Genomic DNA, 19,743 nt, shown 5'->3' with positions numbered 1-19,743 from the left:
CAACAAATCAATTAAGGCCATCACGGTTAAGGCTATCACGGTTACAAAATATTGAAACTGGTTACCCAAACCCTTAGAACCGAATTGTAACCGGGTAACCATACTTAAATGAAAATCTTCATGTTGATCTGCTTATAAATTATTTTATTGTTCTTGAAAATTAATCATATTAATTTGACAGGCAACATCAAGATTAAATGCACTGTTACTACCGGTTCTGTAGTACTTTTTTTAGTACAAGGACAACTGATATCGTTTTGAAACTATACACCAGCTTTTCCAGCATTCTCATACATGTACTATCTTATCGGTTAGCAAATTTTGAAACCGGTTACACCACGAAACCTTACCGTACATCGGTTACCCGGGTAACCGTGACAGCCTTAAAATCAATAAATATTAACTAAGTGTAACAATTAAACAGTACCAGACATAGTGTTAAATGTACAAACTTCTTTTGGATGAGGATGCTGACAAAGTACTAGAAAATATTGCATTTGAGCATGGGATGTGTCCATGTTACATTATTACAATACTCTTCTCAAACTTCATAAAAAATTAATAAAATTTCAGAATAACTAAAAAAAACTTTTATTCTATACAAATGTTTAACACTTCATTTCTGCCAAACATTGGAACAAGTTATTTTTTCAATTTTAATCTAAAAATAGGATGTAATTTAGGACGCCAGTTGTGGCGTCCATATTACATCTAGATGTAATTCTAGTTAAAAATCTTTATGAAATCTTAAATTCTAACTGGAATTTACAAAATAGTTTCATTTAATGATATATACTATAACTAAGCTATGAAAAAAGTAAATGATCAATCATGTGTTATTGTTTCTTCAATTCATATTGAGATGCAACTTTGACAACAATCTATACGTTGGAGATGTAACAGGGACACCGATAACATTGTCCAACGTTGCATCTCAAATACAATTTTGTGTTTATTGTATATGTAATTCAAATAGTTGCTTTTAATATATATATATGCTTTCTTTCTAATAATAATTGAGGGATAATGGATATCATTTTATATTGGGACTACAATTATGGTTTCATATGATAAAATGTTAAAAGATGTAACTTGAGACAACAAACCATACTTCAAACGTAACTATGGACAACAAATTGGTGTCCAGGTTACATCTTTATATGTATTTTGAAATAATTTTTATTACTTAAACCGTTTCATGAAAAAATATTTTTTACTTCATTCACCAAGCTTAATACACATAGTTGTAAACATTGAAAAATTAAATCACAAAAATATCAATATTAATTTTTTAGGTGTAACATTGACACCAAAAAAAATATCATGGATGTAACTTGGACAACAATCAAATATAAAGATGTTACTTGGGACAACAAATTTGTGTCAAAGTTACATCTGGAGGTGTACTTCCTTACGTTCGTTTACACGATGTAAATAGCTGGAGGAAACAACAAGCAGTGCTCTAGCTATCAACTTTATACAATTCAATATAATTATAATTTCATAACAATCATTTATCAAGATAATTTTTGCCAAGATGTAGCATGGACAATGAATTTCGTGTCTTAGTTACGTCATTCACGAAAATGTCGACCAATAACGAAAGGAAAACAACAGTTCAATTTAAGAGTCAACGTTATTTAAACTCCCATGAAACTAATATTAACTGAATTCGTAAGGGCGACAATTTCTTGATATAAACCAATTTCAAAGTTGAAACCCCACGTGATGTAACGTTGGACGTCAATCCCGATTTCAGAGACGTAACAAATGACACAACTAAAATATTTTTCAAACGGACGCATGGTCCATTTCAATCGACTTGTGTGTGCAATCGTTCACTAGAAGAGACAAGTTTTATGGACGATATTTCGGTCGTTACAGTGACTGATCAAATGACACACAACTACCACAATCTGCAAGTGTTTTAACACTTAAAATTTCTATTTAACTTCAACATAATGTTTCAACTTCAAGACGTAACAACTGGCGAATTCCTACCGGTGAAAATCTGCGTCTTGTTCACTTGCCGCCATCGTGTCAAAATGCCGATCACGTGATCTACCAGAAATGGGTCTGGTATCATCACATGTTGGTTGATGTCGTAAAATATTTAAAACGAGAAGTCTTGTCGTAGAATTGATTTTATTACAGTTTTTATATTTTTCTTTGAGACGTAACATTTTGACACAAAACTTTAAGCACTCTTTTCAAAGTATCTGCCATCTATTCGACTTGTCATAGGAAAGTTAGACTGGGATATATATAACAAATAACATCGTTCCTACTTAAAAGAAATTTACCGTTGATCGCCGGGAAGGATAGATGGATATATATAGAACATTTCGAGACGTAACTTATTTTGACACAAAATGTTACGTCTTAAAATCTGATTTTAATTTCTGTTATATTCCACAAAATTTTGTTTTTTAAAGCCCACATCTTCTTCAAAATCTATTTTTAATCAATATTTGATGTGATGATAATAAAAAGAGGACATGATAGTAATGTTCAATGCATTTATTTTTTGGTTTAAAAAGTTCTGTTTTAAAAAGTCAGGCCATTATGTCCAACATTTCAGCACTATAACTGATGTAGAAATGTTTCATTTAAATTCAATAAGATAAAATAAATACATTAACTATCTGATTTAATGAGCTGCTTTGAGATGATCAGACAACATTCTGAAAATAAATCCACAAATATCTTTTAAAATCAAATATTTGAGATGTAACCAAAATTCCTTGACATCGAATTCTGGATCATGTACAAGATCACACTTCATAAAATAGCTATCAACAAAGCAAAAGATCCGGCCTACCACAAGGAGACTTCACACAAACATACCGCAGCCTCCAAAAACACACATACGCACTCACCACATGCATGCATGTCGCACGCACGGGAAGCCGTCCTTAAATGACCTTAGCTGTTAATAGGACGTTAAACAAAATAAACCGAACCCGACTCACGCACACCTGATACCTGTTCTCCGACGTCACTGGTTCTTGTAGGATTAACTCACCGTTATCCGGTTGCGCATCATAAAAACTTGGGTAAAACTGAAAAGGTACTTTGTGCCAATGTCTAATTATAAGCGGACAAACCGGTTCGTCAGTTTTTAAATGTAACATTTCAAACACATATCTTGACGGACCTGCTAATGTCAATACATGCCGTGGAAGTCTTTGTCAGGGCTCGTCTGAAAACAATACAAATGCACCAGGTCCGTCTTATTTCATCAACAAACAACATCGGTCCAACCGTTTGGACCGCAAAAACGAAAACGACCTAAGGCCATTGCAATAAAGTTATAACCGTAAAATCGGCCGTCATATCAATCAATCTCTACATTTATTTTCGTATTTCAGATGAAGGAATAAGGGGTCGGACTTTCCTTGACCTAAGTACTGAGGACATTCAGGATTTATTTCCAAGATTTATGGCCAGGAAAGTGGTTAGAGATATTTTGAAAGAGCTTGTGAGTATACATACAATATATATTTAACATAAATGTATACATATACATATACATGGTACATATATCTTTGCAAGTCTGTGCATTTAGTTTACTATTTCAAGATCCGAGAAATTGATAAATAATTTTTTCTATATTTTGAATGAAAGTAATGAATGTTGAGTATTTTTGTACATCATTCACAATAAAATGAATAACAATCATATATATATATAATGACAACTTCTATGTGATTATTAAATTATATCAATATGATATATTATATACTAAAGTGGTATTTTGAAATGAATACACGGAAAAAATTTAATATATTTACAGAACAACTGTGATGAGGAACAATCTACCCCTTGCAAAAAGGGTAACTCCACAATTAAGCCTATGATATCTCCAACTGAGGAGGTTACAATTGCCAAAAAGGAGGAGGTCGCAATTTGTGTTCCATCATCACAGATCCTTAGTGACTCGTCGTCACATTCAGCATCTGTTGTTGCTGGGGAGAGGAAAAGGATGGTCAGGCTATGCATGGACACCTTGATAGGAAAATGTCAGAGCCGGCCCTCAGAATCGGAAATTATCATGCTGGCAAAACAGATGGCAACCCTGTTTCCAATCCTCAGGGATGTTTCTACCTTAGGACTGCGGGATAATTACGTAACAATTCTTCCTGTATTATTGCATGTGAATTTATACAAGGAATTGCATGTGTATACAACTTATTATGGAGCATAAAGATCATTATCGACAAATGCCTCAAATAAATAAAGGTTAGTAATTATAATTCATGTGATGAAAGACTGAAAGTGGTGCTTAATTTATAAAATCAAGTAAAAAAATCATAAAATCAAGTTAAGAAACAAAAAAGTCATCTACTAGTTTGTTTAAAACTGTAAGCTATAGATTTACAAAAAAAAAAATACTTCTTTTCCTTCTAAAAATTTCCAGGTATCTCAATACCATGGATTGACACATTTAGGCTTGGATAGTCCAGATCCTGTAGTTAGGAATTTTATGAGCTTTATTCATATTTGATATTACATTGAATGTATGCTTAAATCTTTCTGGCATGATTTTGATAAAAAAAAAAAAAAACATGTTTAACATACCTGGTCATGTTTTTAATTAACCGCACGTCACATTATTTAGAAATGTCATTTGCTCCATCATTTCCACTTTTATTTTCTCAGAGCTCACTCGTAGGTTTTTTAAGAAGAAGGATGTATAATGTCACTCCTTCAATCAGGAAGAAGAAAGCAAAAAGGTAATATGAACCCTGAAATTATTTATAGTTTTGAAATTCAAATATTACATCTTTCCTTAGTATTGAAACAACAGTAATATATATTCATTCAACTTTGATCACTTGCCGTTTGGATTTGACGTCACACAGACTAAGATTTTAAGAAGAAAATTCCTTTTTTATGAGATCACCAAATGGAATAAATTTTTTTATTCAATTAGGTCCCTGGCAGTTGAAAATGAGGTGACACAGCTTCCAGTGAAAGCAGCAAAGACAACACAGCAGATCCAGCCGCAGTTGAAAGCAGTTACCACACAGCCGCCTGTTAAAGCCGCCGGAACCACACAGACGCAGCTGAAAGCAGCTGGAACCACACCGCTGATACAAAATAGGCCATCAACCTCTTCAGCAACTGAGACACAAATTGAATCGCCTGTCCCAAGTCCGCAGACTTCAGAGTCTGAGATTGAAGCAGACATTGATGCTCCAGCAGGAACATCAAATGACAATACAGGTTATTATGCAGTTTTTCAATTTCATCATCCAAAGTGGCACTATTTATCATTGGACTGACTGTCTGTTTTTGTATGAACTACACCTACACTATTTGTAACTTTGGGCATGAGATCTAGATCATCTAGTTGAGGCAGCGTATCATTGTCACAGTCATGGGTCACACAAAACAGTGTAGGTCATTTCATATTCAGATGGGATGACTAAATTGCTGGTTTACCTTGGTCAACTGCTTTTTAAGGTTTTTCCTTTATAGATTAAGCAATTAAAAAGATGTGTATATAATCAAAATGTTTTTCACAATGTACCTTTTTTGGGGGGGGGGGGGGGGGGGGGGGGGGGGGGGGGGGGGGGAGGGGGGGACTGATGAGGGCACATGGTGTGAATTGTTTTTTGTATCAGCTTGGAAAGTCTTAAAAGTTTGTGTTAATCTATTTTCAGTTACGAGTATTACGGATAGAGGCAGTGAGGCCATAGACCTTGCATTGCAAAAATGCCATGTAGGCTCTAATGCCACATCAGTAGAGCAAATGCTGAGAATTACTCATGATTTACGGCAAAACATCATTGAGGCAATGCCATGTTCAAGCAGAATGGAGAACATTCTAAAAAGATATCCCTGTTTGAAAAAACCCACGAATGTAAGTGTATGATATTCATGTTTTATTAACTCTGCCCTTACTCTTAAGTTCTTAACAGTAGTTGGTGCTTAAAGACTGCATATGTCATAATACAATTTTATAGCTTTGCATCTACTTATAAAATTGTTTAAAAAAAATTACACATGTGCTCTAAGCCGTGCGCAAAACAATTCCATACTTGTTTTGTCTTTCAGCTTATTAACAACATGAGTCTGCAGTTGAAAGAGAAAAGGGTCGACAAACTGCATGAAAATGTCCTAGAGTTTGCCAATAACATCATCGACTATATCACAGACAAAGGACTGCTGGGACTGCCCAGATCTGCTTTAAAATCAGATGGTAGGTATAGGTAAAAAAAAAAAGGAGAGAGAAAAGACATGACAAAAATATTGGCAATTGTATCATAATGTTATCATTTACCACCATCAATATTCATGCATTAAAATATTCATTAAAATGTAAAAAAAAATCTTCCTTTTGTACAGACAAGAGAAATTTAAGTTTAATAACTTGATATGAATTGTTGAATAAATATGATCAATTTCTTATCAAACAATCATTAATGGGACTTACAATTTTGAGAAATTCTTGTTACAGATGACAAGATTCTTGTGGCTATGTGTCACCTGCCCCAGATAACGGGTGCCCAGACAAAAACCTGTACCGGTAGATTGAAACTTAATAATCTACTTGTCCATATCGTCAAGGTAAGGTATTCAATTAATCTGTGTTTTGATGAATTATATATACTGTATATATATACATAATGCCTTAAGCAGAGAATGCTTATCTTTCTCACCAGGTTCTATTCTTGACTTTTTCTATCAGGACTTCATACAAATCTACATCGTGTTAAATGAATTTTGAGTTTTTATTACATTTTGTTTCTTTTCTTTCAGATGTCAATTCATTAATTCAAATGTAATTTTAGTAAAATTATCAGCTATTAAACTATTAATTCTTTTGCCATTACAGAAAGACGAGACCTGGAAGGACGCTAGCCAGCGCCACAAGACTGGCTCTGGGCATTACTGGGTCATGTGTCACCGGGTAGGGGATGAACGGGCCCTCCTATTGATGAGCAGCGACTCAGTAATAATGAAATGCTCGTCAGCTTCAGAGGCGGTACTTTCTGTTATGGCAGCTTACTATACAGCCGTTATGCCCTACCCGACTAGTACAAATGGAGCTCTTCTATTTTTGCAAGACCAGGTTCTTCAGGACGAAATCCACGAAGGGGATAAGAATACCCTTAGAAAGGCGAGAAAAGTCTTTGATAAGTATCAAACGGAATCGCTATCTTCGGCAAATTTGGACTTTTAGGCAAACATCACAAGTTATATATTATTTATCAATGAAATCTCAAATTTTCTTTAAAGGTTCAGTTTTGACACCACCATCCATGCACAGGTTTTGATTATGTTCATCTTAGGTTTTGATTATGTTCATCTTAGGTTTTGTGTATTTTGATAGCTGATACAGTTTAGGCATGAATTTTCAACACTTTAATTTAGTTTGATAATGATAATAATAATTATTTAGCATGTGCTATAATTAGATACAAGTAATAGTAATGAATATGCTAGTTCTCGTGGAATAATCGTATACAGTTACATGTATCATTCGAAAGAACATGAATTTCTTTATATATACATTATAGGGAAACATTTAAAATCAATATATCACAATACACATGCTTTCTTCATAATGAAGTTTCACTTGAATCGGAATAACTGAAATTTATGACTTTAAGTTTGAGAGAAAATGATTGTGTATTTTTTGTTTAAAAAGTTGTAAAAGATGTAAAAATTTTAAGATCTTGTGGAAGGTTATTCCATGACAATACTCCATTTTGATACCATAAGACAGAGATTGTTTTTTCTGAATATGTTGATGAAAATCTAATCTGTTTATATTAAATGTTTGATATTGAAAACCTTCAAAAAATGTTTGCAATATTATTGATATGGGAGTTTCTAGATAGTATAGGAATGACATGAAAATATGTGGGTTGAATGTAATTGTCCAACCAAAGTAAGACATCCTGTGTTGTCTGTGCTTTTTTTGTTGTTCATACTGTCCTCATCACAGATTATTTTAGGTTGAAAATGTAGACTTGAGTTTTAAAATGTAGACTTGTGTCATAATTTAAATCATATTTGTTTTAGACTGCAGTTTTTATTGACTTTGTGCCTACCCTAAAGCGTTTATATATATATATATATTTCAACAAAGGACTAGTAAAGTTAAGGAATTCCCGGTATATAACCTGTAAAGTAAAAACTTATGTTTTAATATTACAAACCTATCTAAATTACATGGACAAACATTTTGTAGATAGTATATATGTTTGTGGTAACAAATTTGTTACTTAAATTCTTTTTGTTGTGGTTATTTTTTCAGTTGTTATTTGAAAGAGCTTGTACATTTTATGAGTATTAGCGATTTCTTAATTATTTTATGGTTGTAAAACAATTTTGTTGTAGGTAATTTTTTGTTGTTAAACAAATTTGTTACTTTTAAGATCTCAAACTCTGTTTTACTATTGTTTTACTATTCTATTGTTTAGTTGGAAAAGATTAAGTTTTTTATGTATGTTTTTTATTATTTTGTTATTGGCAATAACTTGTTTTAATTGTTCAGAGTTTGTTAGTTTAACTTGGACAAACGTTTTGCAGCTATTATTTTGTTGTTGGTGAAGTTTATATATTTTTCTATGCAGAAGTAATTTTTTTTCATTTTACTACTGACAATCTTTTTAGTTATCAATTGCAGTTTTGGTAACAGTAGCCATTTGCCAATGTAGGAGTTTTACTGGGGTTTTTTTGTTATCATTTGTAGCTATAGTTTTTGATTGTTAGAAAAATTTGATTGTAAGTAATTTGTAGCTAGTTTTTGGTTGTTAGAAGAGTTTGATTTTTGTAAGTAGTTTGTAACTAGTTTTTGGTTGTTAGAAGCGTTTGTAGCTAGTTTTGATTGTTATAGAAGAGTTTGATTGTAGGTACTTTGTAGCTAGTTTTTTTTTATTGTTGTTTTTAGGGGTTCAAGCATAATGAAACGAAATGAAAATTATTGAGGTATATGGAATAATATTGAAAAAGTAATATTGCCCATTCTTAATATACATTGTTATTGTGTCAGAATTTATATGTTGATAGATAAACTTGGCATTAAATGTAAAATATATTTTCCTGCTTTGTTGTTTCTTACTTTGAACTGGTAAAATAATTACTTAAATGTAAGTAGTTTTTTTTACTTTGGACCAGTAAAATTGTTACTTAAAATTAAGAAGTGTTTTTACTTTGAACTGGTAAAATTATTACTTGAATTTAAGTAATGTTTTTACTTGTAATTGGTTAAATTATTTCTTAAATTGAAGTAGTTTTCTTACTTGTAAGTGGTATAATTATTTCTTAAATTTAAGTAATTTTCTTACTTTGGATTGGTAAAATTATTACTTAAGTTTAAGTATGTTTTTTACTTATAACAAGTAAAACTGTTACTTAAATTTAGTAAATTTCATACTTCAATTAAGTGAAATTGTTACTTGAATTAAGAAAAAATATTCCCTTAAGTAATTGTCTTACTTAAATAGTAATAAACTTTATTACTTGTTTCTATAAATTAAATTACTGAAAATTTCAAGTAATTAATTTACTTTAAGTAAGCATTACTAAGTAAGCAATTACTAAGTAAACCATTACTAAGTAATACTGAAAATTATTATGATTACTTGTGTTTCTGACAACTTTTTCTACTTGAAATTATACTTGTTTTAAGTAATGCATTACTTATTTTAAGAAATAACAAGTAAAATATTTTTAAGAGTGTTATCATTAAAATATCACCGCATTGCCCAGGTCTCAGGATCGTGGACCCTGCTTTCATGGAGACCCTTAATTTTTTTTTCTTTTCCTTTTTTTGTAAGCTTGTTTTTTTTCTGTTGCAATAATTGTCTATTTGTACATATGCAATACTCTAGATATGTTGTGGTAATAACTGCAAAGTCCTTTTTCATTAAAATGGACTTTGTCATGCGCGTACATCGAGGGATGCGTGGAAATTTTTACTAATCTGTGTCCATAGACGTGAAACCATTTCTTGTTTATGGCAGACTGCTGACGTCTAAAATGTTGTCTGGTCAAATTTCCCCTAAACTTTCCCCTCGCGACAATTTCCTGAACAAGTACAACACCTACACCGGAGGCTTTGATAGTATCCACGATAATAGATATATGGCTTACAATATCAGCTGGGCAGGAATCTTGTGAAATGTCATTTCCCCCGAGACAAATGTATACCACATCAGCGTGAAATGCCAGCATTTCCTGAAAGCACTCTTTAAATCTTGTAACTGAAAAAACTTTGTCTGCAGTCATGCCACCTACACCAAAAAAACCAAATGTCCCATCAAAAGGTAACTGTCCAACGCAGAACCTTTGAAGTCGAGCAATATAATTACTGACGAAGAGCGCTATTCTTGTCATGATTCTCCAACTGTAAGTTTGATTGTGAAAGACTGGCATCTGTGATTTATGTAAAGTCTGTAAGGAATTGTGGGATAATATCCAGGTGTAACAAAAAACAATGATGTATTTTTTAATAATTGTATCGATGCCGGTATGTCGGTACCAATTCAATGCATTAAAATTTGATGTCTGACAGCTTGTTGGCATTACAATCACCAAAGCCAGGTAAATTACCAAGCCATGGTAATTGGCTTTTTCAAAGATGTGAATTTGTTTCTTTTAATTTTGGATTATGGCTTCTTCGAAGTCAATATGTAGACAATAATCTTGTCAATCGTAACGATGTCTTCATAACGTCAAAAATTTAAATATTGTAATTATGACAGGTGTATTATTGTACATTTCACCGAGTAGGAAGGGGGCGTGGCCATTGTTTATAAAACGTATAGTGATTCCGATTGGCTGGTTTTACAATTCATACGTTTTATGTAGGGATTTTTACTATCGATGGGAAAGTACGATTACCATAATCCCATCATTCGCCATGAGGAAAACACGGAAATCTCCATGCGTTTTCAAAAAATACCCATGTATCACATGCAACTTGGACTGCAAGGCATCGCAAAATTCTCTTTTGTGTGGTTCATGTGAAAAATGGACTCATTCTGATTGTATTTCCATGACAATAGGATTATTTAAGAAATGGTTTTCATCAAGATACGACTTTATTTGTTACAACTGCTGCCACGATGACGACTCGAAATTAATCATTAATTACTTTGGTAGATGCTATATATATTTCGGAGGTTATATAAATATACAGTCAGTGGCAATAAGTATTGTCGCACAATGGCGACGTCATTGTGCAAAATAAATGAGGTATTTACGTTTTCGGTTGTAACTTCGTTCCAAGACCATCCTTTTGCATAAGATTAAGGCCGGAACAAATTATAATGTCATGTATTCAGGTAGTCACGTAACTAGAGTTATTCCCCTTCCACTGTGTTATTGTCGTCTGCTCTGTCAATGGCTACCAGAGGCGGCGAATTGTCAAGCGTACAAAAAGAAGATATCGTAAAATTATTCCAGAGTGGTCTTTCCGGGAGAAAAGTTGCTAATTTGTTAAGTTTAAATCGGAGAACAGTTCAGCATTTTTTAAAGCGATTCCGTGAGAGGGGTGACATTGAAAATCGTCCTCGAAGTGGGAGGCCCCGGAAAACGTGTGGACGTTGTGAACGTCATCTAATTCGTGTTGTTAAAGAGAACAGAAGAGGGACTTTAAATGATATTACAGCAATATATAACAATGGTGCAGTAGCAAATCTTTCTTCCAGAAGTGTTAGAAGAAGATTGTTTGACTCGGGATTTAAACGGAGATCTGTTTCTAAGAAAATTACCATAGGACCAGTGAATCGTGAGCGACGACTCCGGTTTTGTAGGACAAAACTTCAATGGACCGTGCCAAATCAATGGTCAACTGTGATATTCAGTGACGAGGCCAAAATACAAATAGGTGCAGATAGAAAAGTGTTTGTTTGGCGTCAAAACAACGAGCGGTTACACCCCGATTGTGTGGGAGTAGTTAACAAGAGATCCCAGAGGGATCTTGGCGCCCACCATTGAATGATCTTTATAGGTTCCATGTCAGATTGATCTTTTCTCTACTTTTCCCTTCCTCTAAGTCTTACTAATCTGTGTAAATTCGGAAACAGCCCTCTAGTACTTTTCAAACAAGGGCAACCTATATATAAAATTTAAGATTTAGCAATAATGGCTGTCTGTCGGCCATGTTGTTTTCCGATTGGTCCCAAAATGCAATACCAGGGACCAAGGGGAACCTACATATGAAATTTGAGAAAAATCCCTTCAGTACCTTCTGTACAATAGCGATAACAAACTTCAATTTTCAAAATACAAGATGGCTGCCTGTCAGCCAGGTTGTTTTCTGACTGGTCTCAAAATCCAATATGCATAACTAAACACAGAGGGCAACCTACAAATGAAATTCAGAAAGATCCTTTCAGCAATTTCTGATAAATAGCGATAACAATCTTCAATTGTCAAAATCCAAGATGGCTGCCTGTCGGCCATGTTGTTTTTTGATTGGTCTCAAAATGCAATATGCATAACTATGCACTGAGGGAAACCTACATATGAAATTTGAGAAAGATCCCTTCAGTACTTTCTGAGAAATAGCGATAACAAACTTCAATTGTCAAAATCCAAGATGACTGCCTGTCGGCCATGTTGTTTTCCGAATAGTCTCAAAATGCAATATGCATAACTAGGCACCGAGGGAAACCTACAATTGAAATTTCAGAAAGATCCCTTCATAAGTTTCTGAGAAATAGCTATAACAAACTTCAATTGTCAAAGTCCAAGATGGCTGCCTGTCGGCCATGTTGTTTTCAGATTAGTCTCAAAATGCAATATGCATAACTAGGTACCGAGGGAAACCTACATACGAAATTTCAGAAAGATCCCTTCGTACGTTTCTGAGAAATAGCTATAACAAACTTCAATTGTCAAAATCCAAGATTGCTGCCTGTCGGCCATGTTGTTTTCAGATTGGTCTCAAAATAAAATATGCATAACTAGGCACCAAGGGGGGGGGGGGGGGGGGGGGGGGGAACCTAAATATGAAATTTGAGAAAGATCCCTTCAGTACTTTCTGAGAAATAGCGATAACAAGAATTGTTTACGGACGTTGGGACGGACGGAGGGACGGAGGGACGGAGGGACGACGGACCACGGACGCAGGGCGATTTGAATAGCCCACCATCTGATGATTGTGGGCTAAAAACCCAGCTAGAAATGTTCGGTTTTCTGTTATGTTTTGGGGCTGTATTACCTACTTTGGTGTTGGTACAATAATGCCCGTTGATGGAAACATAAATAGTCGGAAGTACATTTCTATTCTTGATGAAAATCTTTGGCCTGTGATTGTCCGACACTTTCCAAATACTCCTTGGATTTTACAAGAAGACAACGCCCCCTCTCATGTGTCACGGGAAACCACTGAGTGGAAGAATAACAATAACATCAGAACACTTCCTTGGCCATCTCAAAGTCCAGATTTAAATGTAATAGAAAATGTATGGAAAACTATTAAAACCCAGCTTTCAAGACGTTTAAATGAAATCCAAAACCGAGGGGACTTAATCCGCATCGTAAATGAGATTTGGGCCGGCTTGCCAGTTTACTATATTCAGACCCTTTACAACTCGTTACCACAGAGATTACGAAGTGTAATGAGAGTAAGAGGACAGATAACAAAATATTGAAAATTTCAGGTATGTACCTCTTTTAATTTTTGAGATATACAGATTTCTAAATGTTCATAATTCACAAAATGTCACAATGACGTCGCCATTATGCGACAATACTTATGGCCACTGACTGTATATATCAGGTAAATGATGAGTTACGTACTTCTGGAGTCAAGATATACCGTAATTATGAATATGTCTTTGCGAACTTCTGTAGTTAACATTCATATATCACCTAACTTGATTGCATTTTTGTTTGGTATATTATACAAATATATATATATAGATACATGTTTTTTGTTGTTTTTTTGTTTTTTTTGCTTTTACAACTTACTAACTCGAAATTATTTATTAACTACTATGATAGATGTTATATATAACAATCATGTTACTGATGAAATGCGTACTTCTGGAGTCAAGATATACCGTAAATTATTAAATATTATATTCATTACTTATTTAGTTAATATTTATATATCGCTTAACTTGAATTACATAGTTAACATCTTTGGTATATTATACATAAATATATATAATATATTTTAATCTTTTTTATTACGTGTTCAAATCTTTGGAAGTAATCAATATATATATTGCCGAACTCGAAATTAATCATTAATTACTTTGGTAGATGCTATATATATTTCGGAAGTTATATTAATATATATATCAGGTAAATGATGAAATGCGTACTTCTGGAGTCAAGATATACCGTAAATTATTAAATATTTTATTCATTACTTATTTAGTTAATATTTATATATCGCTTAACTTGAATTTCATAGTTAACATTTTGGTATATTACACATAAATATATATAATATATTTTAATCTTTTTTATTACGTGTTCAAATCTTTGGAAGTAATAAATATATACATGTATATTGCCTAACTCGAAATTAAATGAAATTAATTACTTTGGTATCGTGTTTCTTATAACTTTCGTAGGTTATATAAATATATATATCAGGTAAATGATGAATTGCGTATTTCGGAAGTCAAGACATACCGTAAATTATGAACAATAATGTTCCAAATATGCTCGTTTAAAATGAAACTAAATACATCACTAATAATTTAAAGGTCCGATCTTGTGTGCGAGCAGCCCGATTCTGCCCGATCCTGTAAATCGTCTTTTGGTCCGGTGCGGGCAGTACGTTGATGTGAAAAATATTCAATAATTCATATAATTTTGTTATGCTAAGGCAATAATGTTCCAAATATGCTCGTTTGAAATCAAACTGAATACATCACGAATAATTAAAAGGTCCGATCTTGTGTGTGAGTAGCCCGATTCTGCCCGATCCTGTAAATCGTCTTTTGGTCCAGTGCGCGCATTGCATTTATGTGAAAAATATCAATAAATCATATAATTTTGTTATGATAAGGCAATAATGTTCCAAATATGCTCGTTTGAAATCAAACTAAATACATCACTAATAATTTAAAGGTCCGATCTTGTGTGTGAGCAGCCCGATTCTGCCCGATCCTGTAAATCGTCTTTTGGTCCGGTGCGGGCAGTACGTTGATGTGAAAAATATTCAATAATTCATATAATTTTGTTATAATTATGCAATAATGTTTTAAATATGCCAGTTTAAAACCAAAATAAACACATCACTGATAACCGTGTCCGTAAGCCATAACGTTTAAAATATGCTCGTTTAAAATCAAAATAAATGCATTAGCAAAGCATAAACGGTCCGATTCTACTCCGATCCTGCCCGATCCTGTAAATCGTCTAACCGGACCCGGCCGACATTGTGCACGGCCGACCATTTCGGGACACGGATTGAATAAATATTGATGGTTAAAAACTCCAAACACTACATTACAAACAGTAATTTAAAAATAATTGAATATGATATGTACACCAGAAGCATATTTACGAAAATGGTCGAATGGAGAAATCGTTAAATCTTGTTGTCTCGGATTCTCCGGGCAACAGACTATTCGCCCCCACTAGCATTGCCATCGTCCCACCATTTCGCTCTAAATAGTAAGGGGCTAATTATACCTGCAATATTGATTTCACAGTCAGTATAAGCAATATCATACACAATGGTATTGAACGATAATATATTTTAGCTTCTTCCAAGACGTTATGCCATTTCGGTCCAGGCTAGATTCATACCGCACAAATCATAAGTCATTTCGCCCCAATACTACGACTATCCATTCAAAAATTTCCACCTCGTCCCAAATTTTCACATGCCCGTAAATGTCCATCTCGCCTTTCAATTAGGCCTAATCACAAAATGTGTCTTCTAGGACCTAGACACTAATAATAATAATGTAATTATAAAAATACTTTATTTTCCGAGGGTGACATATTTAGCATGTGTTTATCTTCTATATGGCCCTCTATAAAAACATACAAATGATATACTAGTGCAGTCTGAAATAATAAGAACAACGGTCACCTGAGATTTGAAATATTTCAGTTAATTTAATTGACTCTTTTTGGCCCCACCCCTCAGTTCTTGGGGTCAGTCAGGGCCAATATGTGCATATCATTAAGCTGTCATCCCATGCTGATAATTTTAAGAAAGTTAGAAAGAATTCAAATAGAAATAAAACAAATCATTGTCAAAAATATGAATTCCCTAAATAAACTATAGCGAAGTTTACCCTCTCCCTAGGGGCAAACGTGAGACCCCAAGGGTCATGAAATTCACAATTAAAGTAAAACATGAAACCCTTCCTTCTATGAAAAGTATTTGACTATTTTATATAGGTATTGAGAAGAAGATTTTTGAAATTTCAGTCGATTTGACCCTCTTTAGCCCCGCCCCTCAGCCCCTGGGGTCAGTCAGGGCCAACATATGCATATCATCAAACTGTTATCCAATGCTGATAATGTTGACCAGGTTAGAATGAGTTCCAATACAAATCCAACAAATAATAGTCAAAAATGTGATTTCCCTATATAAACAATAGTAAAGTTTACCCCGACCCCAAGGGTCATGAAATTCACAATTTAAGTAAAACACCATGAAACCCTTCCTTCTATGAAAAGTATTTGATTCTATCTTATATAGGTATTGAGAAGATTTTTGAAATTTCAGTCAATTTGACCCTTTTTAGCCCCGCCCCTCGAGCCCCTGGGGTTCAGTTCAATTTTCTTTTTTTTCTTTTATACGTTTATTATTATTTCCTTCATTTCTTTACAGATATAGGTATATACTTTTTACGAGAAATTCAAATATTCTATTTAACTTTTATTTCAATAACTATTTTCTTAACCAATACACTTTACAATACCTGTAATCCGAGCTCCTGAGCTTTCAGGAACACAGCCTGTGACCAGTGGAACGCACAACCCTGTATCCGACAGTCCGGAAATCTCTGGCGGATACCCTGCCACACGGCTGCCTCGAAGTCCACAACGCACTGTTCCAGACGGATGTCATCAGGCAGCTGGCGCAATCTCTCCCAGAGTGCATTGCGGTTCCCTTCATTACACCTCTGTAAACGGCTCACACAATTACAAGATTCTTGAAAAACGTATTTGTGGTATGTAATAAATTTGTTTTCCCATTTTCTAAGTTTCTTCTTGTGTTCTTTACTTCCATATTGTAATCACTGCAAGACCGGTTATCTATTTCATGTTTATTTCATAAACATCATGGCTGACACAACAATGCCCTGCAGGTAGGGCGTAAGAATTGTACCTGCTGCCCCCATTGCATGATCGCAAGAGGCGACTAAACTTGGGATCTTATCTTTTCTCTTCTTTCTTGATAACTTTCTTCTTCCTAATATCTCCCTTGACAATGCCTCACTTTTGGCCTTTAGTTGAGCGTTCGCCGCTGTGAGGAAGGTTTTGGGTTCTGTCCCCTGTCCGAGACATACCAGAGTCTTTAAAAATGGTAGTTGCTACTCCTGCTTAGCGCTCAGCATATTTGTAGTGGGACGAATGGTTGGCCCGTTGTCAGTATAATGTGACCGGGTGGGGTGTGCTGTTGGGTGTCTTCGGCAGTATGCTTCAGTGAGATAGCACTTTAAATCGGCAAAAGTTCCGGCCTATCACAAGGAGACTTCACACGAACATACCGCAGCCTCCCAAAACACACATACGCACTCACCACACTCATACATGTCGCACGCACGGGAGGCCGTCCTTAAATGACCTTAGATGTTAATAGGACGTTAAACAAAATAAACCAAACCAAACCAAACCCAAAGAACACAAATTCAAGATTTTCCCGATCACGTTCAGATCTACACTGATGGCTCAAAAAATGGAGAAAAGGTATCCGCAGCATGCTACACGGATCACCATTGCTCTTCGATCCGCTTACCAGATAGTGCCTCTATTTTCTCTGCGGAAGCATGTGCCATCGACTTCGCCCTCGACCATATGGATGAACAACGCATTAGAAAGGCAATCATTTGTTCCGACTCTCTATCTATCCTTCAGAATTTACAATTACAAGATCCAAAGAATATACTCATACAAAACCTTGTTTTACGAATATCTCGTATCTTAAAAAAATGCAAAATAACATTACTTTGGATTCCGAGCCATGTCGGAATTAAAGGCAACGAACTTGTTGACCGCCAAGCAAAACATGCTCTAAATCTGCAACAAACAAATATCAAAATACCATACTCTGATTTGAAACCTGTAATTAGTTCTGCCATCCAGAGTAAATGGCAGCAACGCTGGTCTCTCTAGACGAGCAACAAACTTTTTAAAGTACAACCGAATCTTAAAACATCAACAACAAGTCGGAAGGATCGTAGAGAGGAAATCGTCCTCTCTCGGCTCAATACCGGGCACACATATCCTACGCATTAATTCCTTTTGAAACGAGAGGATCCACCGGTGTGTTATGCATGTGATGCTCAATTCACAGTGGAGCACTTTTTAATAAAATGTTCCGATTTCAAGCACATTCGTGTTAAAGGCTTTCCAGTCCTGGATATGAAAATCCATTTTCAGTTCCGTGGATTCGAAAACAATATTTAGCTACCTGAAAGAAATCGATCTATTCTATAGACTCTGATGTCTTTAACGTTACTCCCTATGACATTCTATTTATATCACAAGGTTCACATAATCTATTCGTACATATATATATATATTACCATTTTTAACCAATTTCTTTTATCATAATCTAAATATACAATACGAATGCTTTTAAAAATGACAAATTTTATCTGATTTTAACATTAAAAATAAAAATTGATAATATATTGTTTGGCCCTAATGACCCTAGTTGTCGATGGGCCGTAAAACATAAACAAATCTCCGATCCGTCCTCCATCTTCATAGAGTGTACTGCCCCAAGTCCATAGGGTGAAGCATCACAGCACAAGACCATCTCTTTGTTTTGATCGAAATGCACTAACAGTTCAGCTGACAAGAGCAATTCCTTAGACTTTCGAAATGCTGTCTGTTCCCCCTTGTCCCAGGTCTTCCGGGAGGATTACTACCTTGCCGTAGTCCGGAAGCTTGAGTGTTTCAATGAAACTTTGGGCTTGGCTGACCAGAGCTTCATAAGCTCTTGTAAGGTCAAACCATGCCAGAGAGGTCAAAGTTGAGGAACCAGACCAAAAGTAATCTAATGCAGTAGCTCAATTTTGAGCCAAACCGTTTGCCGTGGTTTGCGTCCCGTAAATCCGGAGAAGAAGGTCCTGGTGTTTGAGTAGTTTGGATGTTGATTATAAACCATGCCAGTCTGCAACACACGACTTTGGCTTCAGACTCGGACTAGACGGGTGGCAATATGGTCCCTGTATTTTCAATCGGCTGGTCACGTCTCCAGACGACAGTGGCTTAGGGGCAATCGTGGGAGAACCAAACTGATTCTTTCTCTTTCGAGTATACTATTTGATGTAACCCTAACACTTTTGACACCGGAAACCCGTGTCAACAAAAGTGTCCCCTTGTTGGGCTCCGTGGTGGGTGGGGACAAAAATAGTGAACATTTTCTACATACATATGGGTACAAACGATAAAAATGACACAAAACGCAAAGGCGAGTCATCAAGCACAACAGACACACAGCAAACAAAAACAATACTTAACCAAACCCCACAAACAAAAACAATACCAAACCAAATCCAAACTGCAACCAAAACTACATCTGGAACTGGAGCCTCTCCGTTGTTCCCTCATTTCCTGACC

This window comes from Pecten maximus, chromosome 18, assembly GCF_902652985.1.
Source record: "Pecten maximus chromosome 18, xPecMax1.1, whole genome shotgun sequence".
NCBI classification, from domain to species: Eukaryota; Metazoa; Mollusca; class Bivalvia; order Pectinida; family Pectinidae; genus Pecten; species Pecten maximus.
Note: the sequence above shows the minus strand (reverse complement) of the source record.